The following is a 23,690-nucleotide window of genomic DNA, read 5'->3' as shown; positions in this document are numbered from 1 at the left end:
TTCAAATTTCTAAAATTATAAATTCTGTAGTTTTGTGAGACATGCAACCACTTGATTGGTGGGTGCTGCTCTGAAAACAAAAATACTGAAGCACAGCTACTTAGTAACTGCATTCCATGAGGTCACATTTCACTTCTGAACCTTATTCCTCTGGAGTAGCTCACTTTTAGATGTGTATTTTTCCTGTTATTTCCCAAAGTAGTTTCACTGAAGCCCAGAGAAAAATCTGGTAAGGTCTAAATCTGGGCCATAGAGGGGCTCTTAAAGGTATTTTCTCTGAAACAAGCTGGAAGAGAACATTTGCAACAAGAAAAAAAACACATGGTCTATGCATTCTAGTCCTGGGTTACAGGGATTCCAACACTGCCTTGAGATGTGCACGCACGTATGTGAAGGCACAATTTGGATCAAGCTAAAATCTTTGTGAGAATTTCCCGAAAGGGAGGCGCAGTAGCAAATTCTTTGCTCTCTCTGTCTCCTGGATCTAGAGTTATGCCAAAAGTTTTCCAGAACATCAACTAATGTTTAAGTCTATTCTTTCTTAAAGGTTGAGGTTTGTGCCACCTTGGCATGTTTCAGGATTATAAACAGGAGGCAAAAGCACATTTTTATGCAAAACTAACACTGATCAAGAATGTACCAAGTCTTAAGCAATGTGAATAAAAAGAAATGTAACATCTGTCCTTGGAGGCTCACAGCCCAGGGAACAAGCAGCACCAGAGCCTGATAAATGCAGATAAAACAACCGAACCTGACAAGTCCTCTTGGTTGATACCCTGGGCTTTAACATAATATTTTTTAAAAGATCAACTGAAACTAGTTTTTTTTTTTTAATAAACTGCATATCCCACCCATAGCCAATGTATGCCATTTAAATTCAAATAATTACTGTTTCCAGATCTTCTTTTTCATTCCTCTATATTAAGTGTTTAGAGCTCTGGTTTCCTGAGGTCATTTTTTCATTTTAATTTAAGGCTTGGCAATGCCATTTTTCTCTCGCCTAAGATTAACCATAAAGATACAGTGCCTGGTGTGTGAAATACATCCTTGGGGATTAAATTCGCTATCAGTAATTTTCGTGAAAACAAAGTTTCGAACTGGTCTTAGGACTCAACAAATCTGCCTAGTTTACATATAACCTGTTAAACCTGAGACACATCCAGACAGATGGGATGGGGCTGTATTCCTTAAAAGTGTTCAAAGAGAAATATGAATACAAAAATAACAAAATCCTAACGTGAGTGAAAGAGCTTCCTTTTACTAGTAAGGTGTAGGTACTAGCGTAACCATTGTCTGGTGGCAGATTCTGCAGCATGAGAAGAGAGAAGGCATGCTTTGGTAAACCCCGTTGGTACTGATTTCTTGAAGGCCTTCTCTAAATCATTCTCATTCAGGAGTCATTTCTCACCAGTAGCATCTCTATATTTTTTTAAGCTTTGCTCTCCTTATTGCTCTAAAGTTGATTAGTCATTTCACCAGTGACCTTGGCTTTTAAAAAAAATTAGTCAATATGATAGAAAAAGTTTTTCAAGATAAATAGACATGTTTTTCCCTCATGTTTCCCAGCCTCTGTGAAACAGTCCTAGATTTCACAATGCAGTTTTCAAATACCATAAGCCACCAGAATGATTATAGTAGCGTTTCCTAATTAATTTTCTTAAGACCGTATCTGTGGGACCACGTTATAAGTAAGATCACCCTATAATTACCTCAGAAACTTAGCCCCTTGAACAGAGTCCAAGAAAGACCTCTATTTTACTGAATCCTCTGTAGCAAGAGCTCTTTCAGTGAGATTTCATCATGTGGATTTATGATTTGGAGGCAATTACTTGATTTTTTTTAATTGTATGCTCTTTATTAGCACTCTGCTTCATTTCAAGAGGACTTCAGGTGGCTATAAAAATACATACAATACAGAAAGATTAAGTGAGGAACTGAGGCAAATAAAAATAGAAATAGAAAGGATAAGACAAGGCTAGACGTGTATTTAGTGCACAAATGCAGAACTTTGACATGCACTGCTAGATTTGCCAATGAGGAGGCAACTTAAGACATAATGGAATTGTTGGTAATGACAACAAGAAGTGTTCCTGGATGATAAGAATATATCCTTCCCCATGAGGGCAGAGAACTGCAATACCATAATAAGCTTCAGAGCTAGATTTTACCAACTGCATGTGCTTGGCATATACTGGATGTTCAATAAATATCTGATCGGATGGATGAAGGGAAAATGAAATATCATTTATTCAACAATTTTTTGTGGAGAGCTTATTATGTGCTGTAGGGGTTCAAATATCGAAAAGACCTCCCTCCATTGGAAAGATCATAGAGAATGCAGCCCTTGTGTTGAGGCTTGTGGGGTGGGGAGGATTTTGCCAGGTAGAAATGAAGGAGATGCTTGCCAGCTGGGGGATCAGCATGAGTAAGGTGTAGACTGTGGCTAACAGCTGTCTCCTAACTAATCATTTGTACTGTGCCTCCTTCAAGGGAAAGCAAGAAGCTAGTTTGACAGGAGCACATGATTTGTATTTAGAACTGTAGTTAATAATGCTGAGAAGGCAAGTCAGGGCTCACGCACAGGTAGACGTGAATGTTGAACTGAGCTGGCTGGCTCTCCTTGGGTGGGGTGGCAATGAGGAAATGATGAAAGTATGAATCAGGGAAGGCTGGACTTTAAGAAGCTGGGGCAGGGCTTCCCTGGTGGCGCAGTGGTTGGGAGTCCGCCTGCCGATGCAGGGGACACGGGTTCGTATCCCGATCCGGGAAGATCCCACATGCCGCGGAGCGGCTGGGCCCGTGAGCCATGGCCACTGAGCCTGCGCGTCCGGAGCCTGTGCTCCGCAACGGGAGAGGCCACAACAGTGAGAGGCCCATATACCGCAAAAAAAAAACAAAAAAAAAAAGAAGCTGGGGCAGTGGCTTCATCTGCCTAGCAAGGAGCTGAGAAATTACATACACACTCCAAGTTGATTTAACATACCTAAAGGGGGGAAATATCCATACTTAAAACAATGTATGATTCTTCCTTTGAAATCCTGTCTGATTTCATCAACTTAGGAGAAGTATAGTCATTTAACATGCGGACAGACAACACAAAGTTATTCCCAGCCACTTTAAAATTTTCAACAGTAAATTTAAACAACCAAACCTAACAACATTTTATATCTATCTAACCTGAACAGTAAAAGCGCAGCTCAAGATTCTACTCAACTTGAGTGTAAAGCCACTTTGTGAAAGGAAAGGAATGATAATAGAATTAGGTCAAGAATCCAGTTCTCCTTCTTAGTAACAAACTAATAGCTAATCAAATGTCAACATAATGGTCATGATGTACCTGTTTAATAAAAAGGGGGGGAAAGGTTGTTGAATTTAATGATCCATCTTTCTCTAGAACCTGTGGGTTGGTCAGGATATAAACCTAGTAATATCGGGGAAACAAAGCACAAACTCCTTCAAAGTAATGTCTTTCCCCCATTCTGAAAAGAGTTGATGAACCTGAACTCCTTTATATCCCACTTGTAAATCTACTTTACAAGGGGCTACCTCTTCTCCGCATTATAAAGAGAAGCTACAGGAGTTTGAGAATCTGTCTAAAAGACTAGAGGAAATTGCTGTCCCCTTTCCCACTAGATTTTAGCAGGGCCGAGATGTCAGTGGAAGCCCACTGAGGGTCAGCCGCACGTTTACTAATTCTGTGTCTCAGATTAAAATGTCTTGTTGGGTGGAGATGTCAGAATGTGTCTGAAGCCACAGTTGGGGTCAACTCACCGAGTCCTGGCGGCGGTTAACAGTCCACTCTGGGATTTAAGCCCTCGGGCTAGTGCGCACTCGGAAGACCAGCTTAATTTCTTATGCTGGAGGAAAGGGTGGAGCAAATTCGCCGCCCTCCAAATTCGCCACGTCGAATTCGCACTCCATGGTGTTTAGAACAAGACTTGTCCAGGAAGGTTTTTCTATCTCAAATTTCCACGGAGCCTCAGTTTCTCCCATTATGCATGCACCTTCCGCACGCTGAGGACCCCCTGGCCTACTGGCAAAGACAGGCGCCAACTGGTAACCAGTGATGGCGCCGCCGTGAGACAGCCAATAATGTGTAAGTAAACAACGCGCAAGCGCAGGACAGCGTCCCAACCCGCAGGTCCCGCCCCAAGCGGGAACTTGGACGCTATTTCCACAAAGGAGTTTGTATTTCTCAACTGGAGTGGTGATGGCTAGCAGAAAGCCGCTTTCGTGTACAAATTTGTTAGTCCTGTGTCTACTTTTATTGTCTGTAAGACTTTTGAGGAGAGTCTCTTGTAATTTTTCCCCCCTCAGGAGCAACTTTGTTTCTTAAAAGCTTTCCTCTTCTTGCCCGGCTTCAATAACTCACTCGTCGTTCTGAAATACCTAGGCACATGCCTTGTGCCATAACTACTTCTCTGAGAAAATGTTTTCGTTTTTTAGGACTTAACGCCCAAAAAGGATTAATGGAAGTTTTGAAGACCATCAAAAGTGAACATATATTCTGTAGCATCAACTAAAATAGTGTTAGAAATCATTAAACAGTATGCTACGTGCATGGAGTTACAAAATTCACATAGGACCTTCACAAAGACAGCTTTGGGCTTGAAGTCTTCTGAAGGCAGGTAGCTGTAATTTCTTATTCTATGAGAACGTTTAGTGCATTTTGATACAATAAGGAAAGAAAATGGCTTGATATTAGAACTAGGAAACAGGGGCAGCCTGGATTTTTTCATTAGGGACTCCCTCTGTGCTCTTTTTTCCCGTTTTCCTGACATTGACATTGGTGGCATTGACTAACGGGAATTGTGTGTCATGTGAATTTCCCAGGAAGTGCAGACTATGAAGGACTGTATTCATTCTGAGAAGGCTGTTCCTTGTACATCTCCTACTAATTGGTCGTGGCAGTTGCAGGTACTTTGTCTCACTCACTCACGCTTTCAGAGGCTAGACTCTACCCTGGAAATCATAAACACCCACCTTCCAAAGCAAAAACACAGTTAATGCTATGATGGCGCATAAATACCTCAACCATCTGGGCTGATAGAAGGGGCTGCAGGTCTTTTAAAGAGCAGCTATAGTCCTCATCCCAAATAGGCACACCATCTAACCAGGACTCACATTCTAGCTTTTCTCACTGTGGAAAAGAAACGTTACTGTTTAATTCATATCCAAAGTTATACATACAGCTTGTAAATTTTACTAACGTGTTTCATTTTTGTTTGGTCCTTGAGAGCTACAACTTGCTTTTTTGCAGATGGTAACTTCTGGTGTTGTTCTCTGCTTTTTTTTTTTTTTTTTCTGGTATGAACTTGCTGTATTTGTTAAAGTTTGTCTTGTGGTTTCTAATTCCCATTGGTGCACTGTACAATGGGATGTGTAGTGTCATGAAGAAAGAAATAATATGCAGCTATGTTATGAAGTGTGTTTTATTTTTAAATGACTGTGATGTTGACAATATATTGATTTATCAAGACACTAAGGGAAAATTCTAAATTTACCAAAATGTGTATATTTTAATAAATGCATAAAGCTTTATTGTGTGCCTTTAATTTTAAAAATGGGTTTATAAAGAAAGTCAGAAACAAGTGTCTTACTATAAAATATTCATAATAATGTAAAGCTCTTACACAGGAGATGACCAATAGAAAAAAGAAAAGAAAAAGGAGCTTTCCCATAGTTTGTTACCTTGACCAGTATCTGAAGTCTGCTACATTCTTTCCATCCTAAAATGGAGATGAATAAGTGAATCTTGCCTTAAATGTTTCAATTGTCCTTTGTAGAAAAGCCAGATAAATGAGCTCATTTTTTGGAACTAATTGCATTATTGTGGAAAATTCGTTTTCAGAATAAAAATATTTTAAAAATTACAGCTAATCGACTATTAAAATTTTAATTAGAAGAAAATGCCATCCTACCTTATAAAGTTCACTTTACTTCTGTGAAGAAACTAAAATTCCGTTTTTGCAGACTCTTGGGAGAATGTGACGTGATTCCATCTCCCTCTCACCATTTTCCTCCAACAAGGTACAGGGCTCTCCCTGGGACCCTGCTCACTACGCTGCCTCATGAGTTACCCCATTCCCAGTTCCAACTCCCAGTCACAGCCGCACACCGCTCCACCCTCAGCACCATGGAACATTCGAGTCATTGCCCTCCTTCATTTTTTGGACAAATTGCAGGAACATTACCTGCCTATAGTCTCAAATCCAATTCATGACAGTAGCATTCACTTATTTTACTTTTTGATGGCACAGGTAGTGACACCTGGAGAAAAGGTAGAGGGGCGTATCAGGGTCACATATTGCCCACACCACATGAGATGCGAAGAACCTGCCATGTCTTTATCCTACAACTCCTTAATCTCCCTTGCAAAGGTTCACACCCCTGGGTGGCAGGGGAGAGAAAAACAAACTTTAAATATATTAATTTATGGAATCACAGTTGCCTTCCAGTTTGGCCTCTTTTTAGATGACCTAGTCTCTTTGGGATAAATTCACCATCTTCTGGATTCCCTCCCTTCCTCCCCCTTGCTTCTCTCCAAAATGGCATCTGGGAACAGAGCCTATGAGATCTCCTAAGAGGGGGGGAGTTGGGGTACAGATGAGAACTAGGGTGCTCTGGACCCTTAATGGACACTGCTGAAGAATGGTTACCAGGATGGCTCCCTGGACAGATGACCACTGAAGAACGACTGGCCATGGAGGTTTCATGATGGCATTCATTTCCAAAGTCCATAGGCCTGGCGTTTAACTCCAGAAAAGTTCCTGCACATTGATGCCTCTTCATACGGACTCCAGGCCTTTGCTGGTCCACTGAGGCCTCAGCATTTCCACATCAGAACCCACTGCATCGCACCCCACATACCCTCTGGGCCTGGGGAACCAGGAGCACGACCTGGGGCTCAAGTAGCAGCCACTCCCTTCACTAATGACGCACTATCATTTCTGGGCTGTGTTCACGGAGGCTTACAGCCAGTGGTGTGCAGCAGCCTGCACATAAGAATGATTAACTTTCCGTGACTTTTGTGAGTCAGTTCCTGAAACAACCATTATTTTATTTTGAATTTTATTTTATTTATTTTTTTTAATACAGCAGGTTCTTATTAGTTATCCATTTTATACATATTAGTGTATATATGTCAATCTCAATCTCCCAATTCATCCCACCACCACCACCACCCCAGACCCACCTGCGCTTTCCCCCCTTGGTGTCCATACATTTGTTCTCTACATCTGTGTCTCTATTTCTGCCCTGAAAATCGGTTCATCTGTACCATTTTTCTAGGTTCCACGTATATGCATTAATATACAATATTTGTTTTTCTCTTTCTGACTTACTTCACCCTGTGTGACGGTCTCTAGATCCATCCACGTCTCTACAAATGACTCAATTTCATTCCTTTATATGGCTGAGTAATATTCCATTGTATATATATGTGCCACATCTTCTTTATCCATTCACCTGTCGATGGGCGTTTAGGTTGCTTCCATGTCCTGGCTATTGTAAATAGTGCTGCAATGAACATTGTGGTACATGTATCTTCTTGCATTATGTTTTTTTCTGAGTGTATGCCCAGTAGTGGGATTGCTGGGTCATATGGTAATTCTATTTTTAGTTTTTGAAGGACCCTCCATACTGTTCTCCATAGTGGCTGTATCAATTTACATTCCCACCAACAGTGCAAGAGGATTCCTTTTTCTCCACACCCTCTCCAGCTTTTGTTGTTTGTAGATTTTCTGATGATGCCCATTCTGACTGGTGTGAGGTGATACCTCATTGTAGTTTTGATTTGCATTTCTCTAATAAGTAGTGATGTTGAGCAGCTTTTCATGTGCCTCTTGGCCATCTGTATGTCTTCTTTGGAGAAATGTCTGTTAGGTCTTCTGCCCATTTTTGGATTGGGCTGTTTGTTTTTTTTAATATTGAGCTGCATGAGCTGTTTATATATTTTGGAGCTTAATCCTTTGTCCGATGATTCATTTGCAAATATTTTCTCCCATTCTGAGGGTTGTCTTTTCGTCTTTTTTATGGTTTCCTTTGCTGTGCAAAAGCTTTGAAGTTTCGTTAGGTCCCATTTGTTTATTTTTGTTTTTATTTCCATTACTCTAGGAGATGGATCAAAAAACATCTTGCTGTGATTTATGTCAAAGAGTGTTCTTCCTATGTTTTCCTCTCTGAAACAACCATTATTAACACTTAACTTCTACAAACTTACTATTAGTTATATTAAAAATAAATGTGATAAATACTCAAAACTAATTATTTTATTACATGTAACCATTATCTATGCTCTTGAGGTTATTTACAACTGTTACATGTGTATGGGGGAAATACTATATAATGATATGCTATTACACATTTCTTCCCAGCTCCATGTTCAATGAGCTCACATGGATAGACTGAAATCAGCCACGGTGGAAGTACTTACACTGTGCAAATTGGCACATGCTGCAAAATCAGGGTTGGTTTTGTTTTTTGTTTTTGTTTTTCCAGAGAGCTGTTAAGCATTTATAAGCACACCGTGGCTTATATCCTTTCCAGCTAAGTATACCATAACCCTTCTGATGTTTTCAGGTGTTCTCACTCCTATCACACCCCTGCACACAGAGCGGGGAAAGCCTGCACAGGTAATTTTCCCTCTCCGTCTTATCTCTATTTCTCCTCCTCTCTCCACCATCCAGCAAGACCATCAGGGGCTGGCTTTCCACTCTTTTTTCCATCTGACAAGGATTCCCCTACATATTATCCTCCTTCCTGGGGGGAATAAGCCTTGTAATTTACTCTTACTGGTGGGAGGGTTGTTCATTTGCCTGTTTACAAATAGTATCCAAGAAGAGCCACAGGGCAACCTGGAACTAGGGATTATCAGGATCAAAAATAATTGAGTTGGGCTTCCCTGGTGGCGCAGTGGTTGGGAGTCCGCCTGCCGATGCAGGGGACGCGGGTTCGTGCCCCGGTCCGGGAAGATCCCACAGGCTGCGGAGCGGCTGGGACCGTGAGCCATGGCCACTGAGCCTACGCGTCCAGAGCCTGTGCTCCGCAACGGGAGAGGCCACGATAGTGAGAGGCCCGCGTACCGCAAAAAAAATAATAATTGAGTTGATATACCAAAATACAACATCATTACATGGGTCTTAAAGTTGAAATGTTATTTAATAACAACTACTGGCGACTATGTGGGGAAAACGGAACCCTTGTGCACTGTTAGTGAGAAAGTAAAATGATGCAGCTGCTGTGGAAAACAGCTTGGCAATTCCCCAAAGTATTAAAGATAGAACTACCATATGATCCAACAATTCCACTTCTAGGCATATATCCAAAAATAACGAAAGTAGATTCTCGAAGGTATTTGTTCATAGCAGCATTACTCACCATGGCTAAAACATGAAGGGAACCCAAATGTCCATCAATGAATGAATGAATAAAGAAAATGGGGTCTCTACATACTATAGAATATTATTCAGCCTTAAAAAGGAATACAATTCTGACACATGCTGCAACATGGAGGACATTATGCTAAGTGAAGTAAACCGGTCACAAAGAGACAAATACTATATGACTCCACTTATATGAGGTACCTAGAGTAGTCAAAATCATAGAGACGGTAAGAAGAATGGAGGTTGCCAGGGGCTGGGGGAGGGGAGAGTGCAAAGTTATTGTTTAATGGATATAGAGTTTCTGTTTGAGTTTGGGAGAGGATGGGGTTGATATTTGCACAGCAACATGAATGCACTTAATACCACTGAACTGTACTCCTAAAAATGGCTAATACAGTAAATTTTATGTTATGTATATTTTACCATAATTCTAAAAATTGAAAAAAAATTAAAAGGTTATTCTAGAGGCATCTTCTCCTTAGTCTGTAACTCAAAACCATTTTAAAAATTAAACACCCCATTAGAAATTTAAGAAATCCCTATATCCCAAACATTAAGTTGACAGCTTTTCCACATGTTATTTCCAACTATTAGCAGTTCACTGACTGGCAATGAGAGTATCTTCCTCCCCTTAGCCCACATGCATCTACCTGAGGATAAGTTCCTTGCATTCTCATATTGGCCTCAATCAAATCGAGAAAAACTCTAAGCTATGATGCTCAGAGAGAAAAAAAAAACAAAAACGCACACCCGCATTTCTATGACCTAGAAATTTGAATTCTCCAAGCTTTTATTTCGTATATGTGTAAGCCTGATGCTTACCCATCAGAGCCATTTAAGGTGCTTTCAGGAAGGGATGAGCCCTCTGGAAGTCAATTAACTGGACAGGATAAGCACTGTGGCAGGCTTTCCTCCAGAGAAGGGAAATACAGATGATTTGTGACACTAATTAACTTCAAACCCAGCAACAGGAATACAATTTGGAACAGAATCCAGAGAGGAAATAGTCCATCCAAATTCAATTCTGGTGACTGGAAGACTGTAATTGAATTTCCTTCCTAGAGGAGACACTCCTCACAGGGCAGGTGGGGAGGGGGAAGGGGGTTTCCTAGCAATGAGTTTCCCTGTTCTCTGAAGCTCTGTGTTCGAAGCAGCCCCTCTAATATCCTGGAAATAAATTCAAGGTGTGGATACAATGTCCTCAGCTTTCTTGCCCAGCCGCGTTGACCTTGTACTTAAGGAGGAGGAGATTGGGCTAAGCAGCTATGGTGGAAATGGTGTGCAGGAAGGTGCGCTGTGAGCTTTGAGGACCAGCGGAGGACCCTGTGTGCTCCCTGATTGCCCAAAATGCTCCACTGGAAACCAGGTCTGGCATTCCTCAAGAAGAAAGAGATCTTCAGATGCCTTCACAGTTAACGCCCCTTGCAAGAAAAAACACAGGGTCTTAATTCATCCACATTGACATATGAGTGACTGATATCCATTCCTTCCCAGAAAGCAGGTTTTCACAAGTCATGAGAAAAGATTATGAGGTCTCTGGATGCCTGAGAAAGGGCTAGGGGACTCCAGGAAGGGAAATGGCATAGAAGGGGGAGGCCAGGGCCCCAAAGACACACATGGCCCCATTCACTTGACAACCTTGCCAAGAGTTAGATCTAAATACAGAAGATACCATAAACCAGCCCTGATCTGATGCCTTCAAGATCACACTGAGGGGAGAGATGGCTGGTGTGGCGCAAAGAGGCTTGAACTTCAAGAGAGAAACCTATATTCCAATCCTGGCTCTCCACAGCCGGCTAGGTAAAACTGGGCAAGCTGCTTCCCCTGTTTCCTCATCTGCAAAACAAGAAGTTGACCCACGATTTCTAACTTTCCAGATCACTGCCATGAGCGCAGTGAACACATCTTTCCTGCTTCCTGCTGCACCTTGGCACCTAGTGCAGAGCCTGGGATTAGGAGGCATTCAATGAATACTTGTTGAAGGAATGGATGAAGAAGTATTCTTTCATCATTCAGAGGCCCTCCCTATGATTTTGCCAAAGTAGAGAACAATTTCAATCACCCTGTTTAAATATTCGACAGTTCACTTCTCTGACAGATTTCAGATCTTTTCAGAAATTGAGCCCACAAGAATAAATAATCAGAGATACGGTCAAAGATCTATGCCAAAGAATACCTCTGTAATTACAAGAAAAAATAACAAAAAATTGAAATCAACCTCATGTCTCAAACTGCAAGTTGTTTAAATAAATTATAGTGTAACTTTAGAACTCAGTACTGCGCAGTCATATAAAAATGTCTTCAAAGAATGTTTCATGCCATGAAAATATTCACTAATTACATTAAATTTTTAAAGTAAGATGCAAAGATTACATACAATGTCTTTAGTTTTGAGAGTGTATATATTTTATATATGCATAGAAAAAATATTTAGGAGATTATATAAAGTATTAACCATTGTTACCTCTGAGAAGTCTGACTTGGGGTGGCTTTGCATATTCTTCTTTATGATTTTCTGTTTTTTGCAAATGTTCTTCAAAATATATTTTACTTTTATTTTCAAAGATACAATGTAATTAATGTTTATTCCTTATGATATAAGGGCCTTTTCAAATATTTGCCGCATCCTAAATGGCAAACCAACAAGGCACCTTGGCATGTCTTCCCAACCAACGACACAAATAATAGAATCTCAAAGCCATACCGTAGACAGATTTCTCTCTCTACATTGGCACGTGTAAATGTAGGATGCTTACATTTCTTCAGCAGAAGGAATCCATACTCAAGTGGAGCTCATAAGCTTGGATACTCGCCTCACATATGTATTGTTAAGTACTAAATACCAGTGTTAATTTGTTCCGAATGTCAAGGGTATCAAAGAGACATCACAATGCTAAAGGATAAATGCAGATATGTGTGTATTTAGTTTTAAATATTCAGTTTAATCCTTCTACCAAGTAAAATATGCACCATTATACCTTTGTGTTGCCTTGGGGATACTGCCTGTCACACAGAATATGGTCAATAATTATTTGTTAAATTAGATTGAACAGAATTTCACCCACATCCGCCAAAAATGTAATTATTTTCAAAATGTGCATATTGTTCATGATTTATAAATGAAATACATCCTTCACTGAGGTCATTCCTCTACTTCAAATCTCCAGTGGCTCCCACTTGCCAACAGAACGAGACCCTTCACTGCCTGAACCCCGTCCATCTCTCCAGTCGCATGTCTAACTCTCCCCCACGTCCGATATTCAGACCACAGCAGACTCCTCGGGGTTTCCTGGGCACACTCTCCTGTCTTCGTGTATCTTCTTGAATGTCCTTTACCCCCTTGTCCACTCAGCAATCTCCCATTCATCCTTCAAGTTCCTCTCAAATGTATCTCCTCTCTGAGTTTCTGGAATTTAACCTCTGCCCTACCCTCTCCGCCCAGACCACATGATCCCATAGCATTTTTATTTTTTCATTTACACGTTGAATACAGTTATTTGTTTATATGTCTCTCTCCTGCTATAGATCAGAAGCCTCCAAAAAATACGAAAAAAATATTAGAACTATTTTTCTAAAATATTTTTAGTCTAAAAATTAAGAACAAAATTAAGCCTTATATTCAGTATATTATATAATATTAATATATAGTATAATGTATTGATTATAGTATATATTAAAGTATTAATATATGTTGATTAAAATATATTAACATTGTTATAATAATATTTTCAGTGTTAAGTACAATGCATAATTTGATTTGTATTGTATTGTATTATGGAGCTTATTATGGATCTATTGAGCCACACATTCATCAGACCATTCCTCTGAGGGTCTAATGATCATCTGGGTCTTCAAGAGCTCCTGAGGCCAGAGGACCCTCTTCAATGAGGGAGGGTAGGGCTTCCTTGGTGGCGCAGTGGTTGAGAGTCCGCCTGCCGATTCAGGGGACATGGTTTCGTGCCCCGGTCCAGGAAGATCCCACGTGCCGCGGAGCGGCTGGGCCCGTGAGCCATGGCCGCTGAGCCTGCGCGTCCAGAGCCTGGGCTCCGCAACGGGAGAGGCCACAGCAGTGAGAGGCCCGCGAACAGAAAAAAAAAAAAAAAAAAAGAGGGAGGGTAGACAGCACCAGCCTCACTATTTCATTCAAGTTATGATAGTTTGTATAATACAAATACCTATTTAAGTGGATTTATAGATTGCATTATCTGTTTTTACCAAACTAAACTCACAAAAAGAGCTGGTCATCTAAAAAGACTCCTGCAAAGAAACCATAAAACAGCCTTTGCAGCAAAAACAGTGAAACTAAAAAGTACAAAAGTTTGCTATCTGACAAGGATTTAAAACAAAATAAACATTGTTAATCTATGATCTTATACAATTCATGAGAAAGCAATTTCTTTTTGAAGGAAATTAGTGCAATGGAGAAGTCATTTTGAAAAAAGATGTTTGGACACGTGTGTGATTTTCTTACTGAAAATAATATGTAACAAGTATAAAAACAGGTCTACTGTACATACAGAAAATTTTTTTTTTTTTTTTTTTTTATGCGTTACGCGGGCCTCTCACTGTTGTGGCCTCTCCCGTTGCGGAGGACAGGCTCCGGACGCGCAGGCTCAGCGGCCATGGCTCACGGGCCCAGCCGCTCCGCGGCATGTGGGATCTTCCCAGACCGGGGCACGAACCCGTGTCCCCTGCATCGGCAGGCGGACTCCCAACCACTGCGCCACCAGGGAAGCCCCAGAAAATTTTTAATTTTAAAATCTGATTAAGAAATTTTACGGAGAGTCTCTATGGGTTTTCAAACAATTTTTTTAGAAATAAAAACATGCAACCTACCTGATTAGTTTGAAAAAACAACTGAAAGGCATCAAGGAAGATGGAGAACAGCTGAATTTTAATACAAATCTTTGCAAACTTTGTGGAGGAGGTTTACACAAGAGTATAATGATTGAGGAAGACAGTCAATGATGTACTTCTTCTATATGGTTCTATGTATTCATATGAAGTATCTTTTTTCAGCCAAAGCAGCTATTAAAACCAAGTAGTATAATTAACTGAACTAAGAATCAGACTTCTGAATATTTTTATCCCAGTATTAAATAATGAAGTAGGTTCAACTCATGGCTCTCATTAAAATATTATTACTAGTAAAAAGAAAAAGAGTTTGTATCATTAATAAATTAATAAATAATGTGAAATAAAATTAAAATGTTTCATTTTTCCCATTCTTTCAACTTTTCGTACATTTTGTACTGTACATAATACATTAATACAGTTGCTCATCTATAGAGGTAAGTAAATAAACATACATAGTTATATCTAGAGACAGAAGAGATAGTTAATATAAGTTTGCAGAGTGCAAATCTTCTTACAAGATTTAATAGCAGAGACATAAAAAGTGCTCATGGGGCTTCCCTGGTGGCGCAGTGGTTGAGCGTCTGCCTGCCGATGCAGGGGACGCGGGTTCGTGCCCTGGTCCGGGAAGATCCCACATGCCGCAGAGCGGCTGGGCCCGTGAGCCATGGCCCCTGAGCCTGCGCGTCCGGAGCCTGTGCTCCGCAACGGGAGAGGCCACAGCAGTGAGAGGCCCATGTACGGCAAAAAAAAAAAAAAGTGCTCATGGAGCCTGTGCATAAAATGTGAAAAAAACATAAAATGGGGGGGGGAAATACTTTTAGGTAGGCCATGGTCTATTTACTTTGTAATAATCAAGAGGAGAGAAATCCTCTCTAAAAATTTGGGTGTCCTAGAATTTAAACTATGGCACTGAGTAAAAGATTAGAATGTAAACTACAGCACTGTGTACAAGATAAGAATGTGAAACCGTGTATTCAGATAAGAAAATGTATCAGAGAGGAATTAAATATTGAAGTTTAGTGGCATTTTCTGACAAACTCTCAAGATCTCATCATTAAATAAATTCACTTGACCAAACAAAGACACATTCTAGTATCTTTCCTCAGAGCACACTAATTTGAATTCATGTACATAATGAAAGTCTGTTTCCAGAAAATACCCAGAGGGAAATAAGAGGCAATTTTATCACTTATCATTATATAGCAATATAGTGCTTTGAAAATGAGATTCAAACATGTTTTGTTTTCTTTTCCTAAACTCTGTGGAGTTTTGCTTCCATTTAACAGATTAGAAGATGCCTGCATTTGAAGCTAATTCACTTATTGCTGTGCCCAGATCTTCAATCGCTACAGAATATTTACCCCCTCTTCCTAACCAGAGTTTCATCTCAAAAGCTGCTCAGTTGCTGAGATCAGCTTATTGATCTATGAAAGGAGGTGAGCAAACTTAGTGGCAACCAAATGAACTCTTGTTGAGACAAAAGCAGCCAGCTTACTGGAGACAATTTGAGGACAAATAAAAGGAATAACTACTTTCACCATGGGTGGTAAACATATGGAACTTGTTAACTCCAAGTGACAGTGCTAACTCAAGCATAAATGGGTTCAAGGAGGGTTCAGATGCATTCTGAGAGAATAACTCTCTAAAGGGTTATTAAATGAAAATTAAGTTTGTTCGGGGAGAACTCCATGCTCTGGAGATGGACCTCAAGGAGAACATGAATCCCACTCCTCTGTCCATCAAAAGCACTGCGGCTACTCCGGCCTGACACAGAGCAAAGTTCTTTTGTTCTTACCATGACATCAGAAATAAATTCCAGATCCTATTACACAGAGGGCGTCTTTGATAGCCTCCCAGGTCTTGGCACTGCCCACCCTCCTTGGGCTGGGGAGGAAAGTACGTGACTAAGAAATCAGAACTGTTGCTCTCTCTTTCCCATCCTGAAGCCAAATATACTTTTTAAGCAAAATCAAGGCCCTACTTCCCTTCAAGGGGCCTTTTGGAATCAAAAGTAGCTCAGAAAGACCTCCTGACCAACAGTGCTCTTTTTTTATTTTATTTTCAAATTTTAAGCCAAAATTGGTTAACTTCAGAGAGGCTCTGTGCAAAAATCACAGCATTGTTTTCCTAAGGAGGCCTTATTGAATGATTGATACTTTTAGGGTTTTCCAGCCCAATGGTCTCTTTACTAAAAACAGCATGTACTGACTCATCCTGGCATTTGTTTGCAAACAAAACTCACAGTCTGAACTCTGTTTATCAACCCCCAACACTGGAGTTGCTAACAAGTAGTGATCACAGTGGCCCATGCCTAGCAAAAGGTGCTCCCCTGTGACTTTGCTTTTTACATACAGATTATAATCTCTGTGCTTCGTTGGAACTTCAAAGCCTACGAGAGACTATACTCCCTTCAATAGCTAATTCTCCTTATTTCCTGAAAATCTGTTTGCGGAGAATATGAGTCTACATTTCCTCTTTCAGAGATATAAATATTCACTAGCCCTTGTACTATAGAGAAGTTTGAGCTTCCTCTACTTTCAAGGTGACCACAGATAAATGATCCATTTCTAAGAACATTTGTTTTGAAGACTAACAGGTCCAGAATTTAAACCTACCCCTAAACTAACATTTTCAATTGGGAGAATATTTATGTTAAAGAATCTTAAGCTAATTTTGAATCTGTCCTTTCATTAAATGGCTTTCTGTAGTAATTCATTCCCCTTTCTTTTTTTTTTTAATTTACTTATTTTTATTCGTTTTTGGCTGCATTGGGTTTTCGTTGCTGCGTGCGGGCTTTATCTAGCTGCGGCAAGCGGGGGCTACTCTTCATTGCAGTGCGTGGGCTTCTCATTGCAGTGGCTTCTCTTGTTGCAAAGCATGGCCTCTAGGCATGCAGGCTTCAGTAGTTGGGGCGCATGGCTTAGTTGCTCTGTGGCATGTGGGATCTTCCTGGACCGGGGCTCAAACCCGTGTCCCCTGCAGTGGCAGCCAGATTCTTAACCACTGCACCGCCAGGGAAGTCCCATTCCCTTTTCTTAGGGAATAAATTCCACTTGAAGGCTAGAGCAGTGGTCAGTACTTCAGGCTTTACAGTCAGGCTTGCAAGGCGGTGGAACCTTAGGCAATCTACTTAACCTCTCCGTGCCTCTGTTTTCTCATCTGTAAAATGGGTATACGATAGCCATTAACTCATGAAATTGTAAGAATTAAATGAACAAATACATGTATGGTGCACTCTATGCTACTGTCGATATTTCAAGTAAAATTTATGCTTATCTTTAATAGCCTATGAGAAAGAGGCATACTTCTGACATTTTTATTCTACTGTATTTTGTTAAACATAATTTAGTTTCATTTCATAAATTCCAAGTATGCTGTAGCAGTATGAGAACTGGCCTTAGCATTGGAAGACGTAGGTTCAAATCTTGACCTGATACTTACTAGCTTGTGGCCTAGACTCATTACGTCACCTCCCTGAGCCCCAGTTTCTTCACATAGATAAAAGGGATGATACTGATGGCTGAATGGACTGAATGTTTGTGTGCTCCCCAAAATTCATATGCTGAAGCCCTAATCTTCGATGTGATGATATTTGGAGGTGGGCCTTTTAGGAAGTAATAAGTTTAGATGAGGTCATGAGGGTGGGAGCCCCTGTGATGGAATTTGGGTCCTTGTAAGAGGAAGAAGAAAGACTAGAGCCCCCCCCCCTTCTCTCCCCACCAAGTGAGGACACAACAAGAAGGCAGCTGTCTGCAAACCAGGAAGAGAGTCCTCCCCAGACACCAGATCTGCCGACACCTTGATCTTAGACTTCCCAGCCTCCAGAACCATGAGAAATAAATGTTGACTGTTTAAGCGGCCCAATCTATGGTATTTTGTTATAGCAGTCTGAATTGACTAAAACAGATGCCCTCTTCATAGAATGTCAGAAGGTATGACATAGGCTACAAGTTTCCCTCAAAATCCACTCTTTTCTTCTTACAGGCTTAAACAACTAACCAGGCACACAGCCAGATAGAATAAAGGCCACGTCCAGCTTCACGGAAATGCCACCTGTATAGTCTCACAAGCCCCACAAGCAGAGGGACCATTAAACCCTGGCTTAATTCTCTGCTGTTGGCATCTCGGATTCTTAATAATTTTATCATTGAACTTGTGTTTTGTAAGTGAAGTCTAATGGGACCATGAAGCATGCGTGTGAGATAATATGTGCAATGCATGTGTGCATCACTTCTTGCCACCTTATCTGTGTCCGTGATTCCCACGAGCACAGATTTCTGATGGACCCATGATGTATGGGAGCTCAGCAGGACTCAAAGCAAGTTCAGAGGTAAGAGTTTGTTATGCCTATGACTGAGTGCCATGGTTTGAATGTTTGTATCCTCCCAAAATTCATATGTTGAAATCCCAGCACCCACAAATGATGGTATTAGGAGGTGGGGCCTTTGGGAGGTACTTAGGTCATGAGAGTGGAGCCCTCATGAATGGGATTAGTGATTTTATAAAGGAGGCCCCACAGAGCACCCTCACCCCTTCTACCATGTGAGGACACAGGGAGAGGGTGCCAGCTATGAAGCGGGAAGAGGGTCCTCATTAGGTGACCATGCTGGTGTCTTGATCTTGGACTTCCCAGAACTGTAAGAAATAAATTTCTGTTGTTTATAAGCTTCCGGTCTGTGGTATTTTATTATAGCAGCCTGAACAGACTAAAACTAGGTAAACAGGTACACGGACAGTCCCCAGAGGTCACACTTATCATTCAAACAACAACTTTCTTCAAATAGAGAAAGAAGACAATGAAATTCTAAGAAACATGAATGACCAAGGAACATTATCTTTGTATTAATTCCCTGTATTCACCAACCACTTTACACTGAAAATGATGACATAGAAGGAAAGGGAAAAAAAAAAAGAAGGAAAGGGAAAGATAGGGCAACTTATGGGTCATATTCATTTCAATCCTTCCTTCCTCATCAGTAAGCTGAAGGTAGAACATGTTGGCAGAATGTGTGCATATCAAGAAGTAAAATTAAAAATGAGTTACTTCTGTGCAATGTTTCCACCGTTCTAATAAGAAATACTAATATGTGTACATGCTACCAAATAGAAATTGTGGAATTTTAGTGTTTCCATGTAAAAGTGAACAGTTCTTTTATTTGCATTTAAAACAGATGTTGCACAACAGAAATAAGAATGGTAAAATTCAGGCTTCTAATTTAAAATTTTAATTTTTCTTTACTTAGAACAACATTAAATAACAACAACAAAAAAAAATCCACCATGACAACTCAAGAGAGAGACCACAAAAAAAAGGAAAAAGCTTTATGTTTTAAATATTTTTAACCACACTTCTTCCCTGCTTTTTGTAAAAGGAGCTACATATTTCCATTTTATCCTGGGCACTGCAGATTATGTAGCCAATCTTGATAAAGACCATACTTCCCAGCCTCTCTTGCAGCTACATGTGGCCATGTGACTTACTGCAAGCAGATTCCTGCAGCAGCTTCAGGGAACTATCTTAGGAGATGGTGGTCATGAGCCTTTGGCCCTTTTCTTTGATCCTTTCTCCAGCTGCAATGTAGATGCTGCCATCTTGCACCATGAGTTCAAGAGTCACCCCCTGGGGCTAGCAAAGCGGTGAGTTGGAAGGAGCCAGGGTCCCTGAGGGCTTTGTGAAGAAGAACCATCTAATAGACGAAGACTGTGAATTGCTCAACTTTTACCATGTGTAGAATGGATTTCATGAAATGACTTGGTAATAGTGTGTGCCTGTATTAGTCACTCGGTGAATGCCTAGATTTTTATTTTTATTGTTTGTTTTTTAGTCAGCTAAAAAAAGAAATATTATTCTTCATATTTTTCTTGGGAACAGTTCAGCACCCTTGGATCATCTACAATCCCCAGCATGGGGTCACTGCTTCAAGTTTCCACTTTGTTCACTATACCTGGCCGAGCCTTCTACAACAAGTCAGTGGCAGCTGACTTCACTGTTCTTGTTGCACCTATCGTTATAAAAGCTGAGCTCTGGCACCTGGAGAGGAAGTTCTTATATCATTCAAACAAGAAGAGATTGACACCTTCAACTAAATTCCACCCCTAAAAAACAGCATGCTCCTCTGTGGAAGGTCTCAGCAGGACACGGTGCAGAAACCTGGAGAAGGTCTTCTCTGCCCATTAATTAAATCAACAGAGTTTGGGGATTGGCTGACTTTCAACACCCATAAAAAAGGTGCAAAGTTGGGAGAAGATCTAGTCAATATGCCTTTATATATCAAATACTCTGTAAACTCTTATCTTTAATCTGTGCACCAATGTGCTTCTGCTGGTATTTTATTTTCTCCTCTCAGTCAGGGTGTAAATTTCCAAAGTAGATCAAAGATGGCAATGATAAGAAGCCAACTGGCATCATGACGGTCCTGACTACACCACTAGGCTGTGAGTTAACTGAGGGCTGGGATTGACTTTGAGATTCTTTTTCCTATCTGGTGGCTAATGCATGGCTGGCACATAACAAGTACTCATCAAATGTTTGCTTAATTAATTAACAAATGAATCAATTAATGAATAAATAAATACTTTTAACAGATGCTCTTAAAATCCATTTTAGGATGACTAAAGTTCTAAGAGCTTGTGACTTGTCTTTTTCTAGTGTTCACATTTTCTTTAATGAGTGTATACGACTCCAGGTATGAGTCTAGACCAAAAGCATCAGCATCCCCTGAGAGCTGGTTAGAGATGCAGAGTCCCAGGCCCCACCCCAGACCTGCTGGATCAGAAGCTGCATTTTAACCAGACCCCTAGGTGACAGGTATGAACACCACAGTTTGAAAAGCAAAGTTGAACGTAACTTGACATAAGATTTTAATGAAAGAAAGCCCCAGACTGTGACAACTAGGTGCTCTTTGCCATTTGGAAGGTAATTTTGCTATAAAGCAGAAGCAATTCTTACCTTCTACAATCCTCTAGAAATGGCTTACGGTTTCCATGTTTTTCATTTCAACAATGCGGCATGGAGCAGTGACAAGTCCCTCCATCTCCACTCCCTCCCCCAGCCCCAGGGCCACAAAGCCTGAGCTCTGAGATTCTGCGTGAGGTAAAGAAATATAGATTCCTCAAGAGCTGCTATTCAAGCCATAAGCAGCATGTACCAATGTTCCACCCACAATTCTGGTTTAGTCTCCTTTAAGCTGCACATCTGGCTGTCACACACTCTTTTGTGGAGACATCTCAATGGCAGCACTGATGCTGCCTTTGCCCAAAGCCAGCCCTACAGTGGCCTCCCTGTCCTCCCAGCATGTGATGTCATGAGCATGAATGTCCTGCCAAACATTTAAGATGTTGCAGTTCACATTGTGTACATTGTATAGAGAAACACTGAAACGCAGATTTGAAATTAAACAAAAACAAAACTACAGGGCAAGATACAACCAAACCTTGTTCTATTGTTATCCCTAACCACCAGTTCAGCACAAATATGTAACTTGTATTCTTAAAGCAGACAATCTTCTCTCTCTCTCTCTCTCTTTTCTTTTTTTTTTTCTGTCATTGTAACTAGCATCTGTAGATTCAGAGATTTCCTTGAAACATTCTTTCTCTAATGTGGTTTCTATCAAATTCTTGGAAAGCTTGAGCAGAACTGGTTCATTTCAAACCAAAGGTCCCCTGCATGTGGTCCCTTCAGAACAGGCCAAAGAGTTGGAGGGAAGCTGCATATAACTGTTAGAGTAATCTTGCCTCCGAGGACCACCTAAGAGGGATGAAGGATGGGATTAGCTGCACTACAGAAAGGCATGAGGAACAGGTCCTTCCCTTCACTGTTTAAAAAAGTGTGGCGTGGGAACCACCTCTTCAGAATCACTGGGGATGCACAATAAAAATGCAGCTTCTTGGGAAACAACCCATATCTATTGAGTCGGTGTCCAAGGTGAGTGCAATTTACCTGACCTCCTGTAGTGATCCTTATCTTGAAGAACAAGGGCTTTAGAGCTAGACTTGAATCCAACTTTAGTGCTCTACAGGGGTGATCTGACCTTGACAAATAACCTAAACTCTCTACATGTTCTTTTCCTCATCTATACAACAGGGAAGGATTGAGTGTGTGAAGCTCCTGGCACAAACAGGTCTCAGGAGCAGGACTTCCCTTTTCCCTGTTATTCAGGTAGAGCTCTTTGGGTCTGCCTTTTTACCTGTGAACAGGGGTCACTGTCTTCCCCTGAGTGACAATTACTATATGTGCCAGGTTCTAACGGAGCTCTAATGAGGGCAGCTAAAATCATCAAGACTGAATCCCCTTTTGTTGCTAAGGGGGAACTGCTGTTCTCTAGCTGTGCTGTCCAATCCAATAGCCATTATCCATAATTAGCACTTGCAGTATGGCTGGGACAAATGGAGAGGTGCTGTAAGTGTAAAAGCCACACTGGAATCCAAGACTTAATACAAAAAGAAGAGCATAAGATATCCCATTAATAATTGATTACAGGGAATCCCCTGGTGGTCCAGTAGTTAGGACTCCGTGCTCTCACACTGCCAAGGGCCTGGGTTCAATCCCTTGTCGGGGAACTAAGATCCCACCAGCCGTGTGGCACAGCCACAGATAATAATAATAATAATGGATTACATAATGAAATGATAATATTTTTGAGGCATTGGATTAAAATAGAATATATTCGAATTAATTTTGCTTGTTTACCTTTAGGTTTTTCATGTGGCCCCTAGAAAACTTTAAATTACACATGTGGCTCATATTACATTTCTACTGGACAGTGTTGTTCTGGAGGAACAGCTATACGCCTCCCTCCCTCACTCCCTCACACTGATAATAAAACCCAACGCCGGAGTTATGACCTACAATATGGGATTCCCTAACTAGGCGGGCAACGGTCACCTTGGAGAGACTGGGGTATCTCTTCTCCTGCTGTAGGGAAAAGTGGGGCTCCTAAAGCATACCCCCTCACGAGAGAAAGAAAGCAGCAGTCTCAGGGAGGGGTGTGGGTCAGTGAGCGCATGCATCCATAAGAGGACACTTCTGATTCAAGCTGGTGGTTGTGACGAGGGGGACAAGGGCCTTCCTTGTCCACGCCCCCTGAGAGCCTCCTGCTCTATCCATGTTCCTAATCATTACTCCCTGGCAAGTTTTCATGAGGTAGGGAGCGTCCTCCAATATAATCACACCACTTGTGTCCTTACAAGACTGTATCATAGGGCTTCCCTGGTGGCGCAGTGGTTGAGAGTCCGCCTGCCGATGCAGGGGACATGGGTTCGTGCCCTGGTCTGGGAAGATCCCACATGCGGCTGGGCCCGTGAGCCATGGCCACTGGGCCTGTGCGTCCGGAGCCTGTGCTCCGCAATGGGAGAGGCCACAACAGTGAGAGGCCCGCGTATCGCAAAAAAAAAAAAAAAAAAGACTGTATCATAACTAAGCAAATATTGTGGTCAACAAAAAGATTATCT

Source organism: Phocoena sinus, chromosome 4 (genome assembly GCF_008692025.1).
Source record: "Phocoena sinus isolate mPhoSin1 chromosome 4, mPhoSin1.pri, whole genome shotgun sequence".
NCBI classification, from domain to species: Eukaryota; Metazoa; Chordata; class Mammalia; order Artiodactyla; family Phocoenidae; genus Phocoena; species Phocoena sinus.
Note: the sequence above shows the minus strand (reverse complement) of the source record.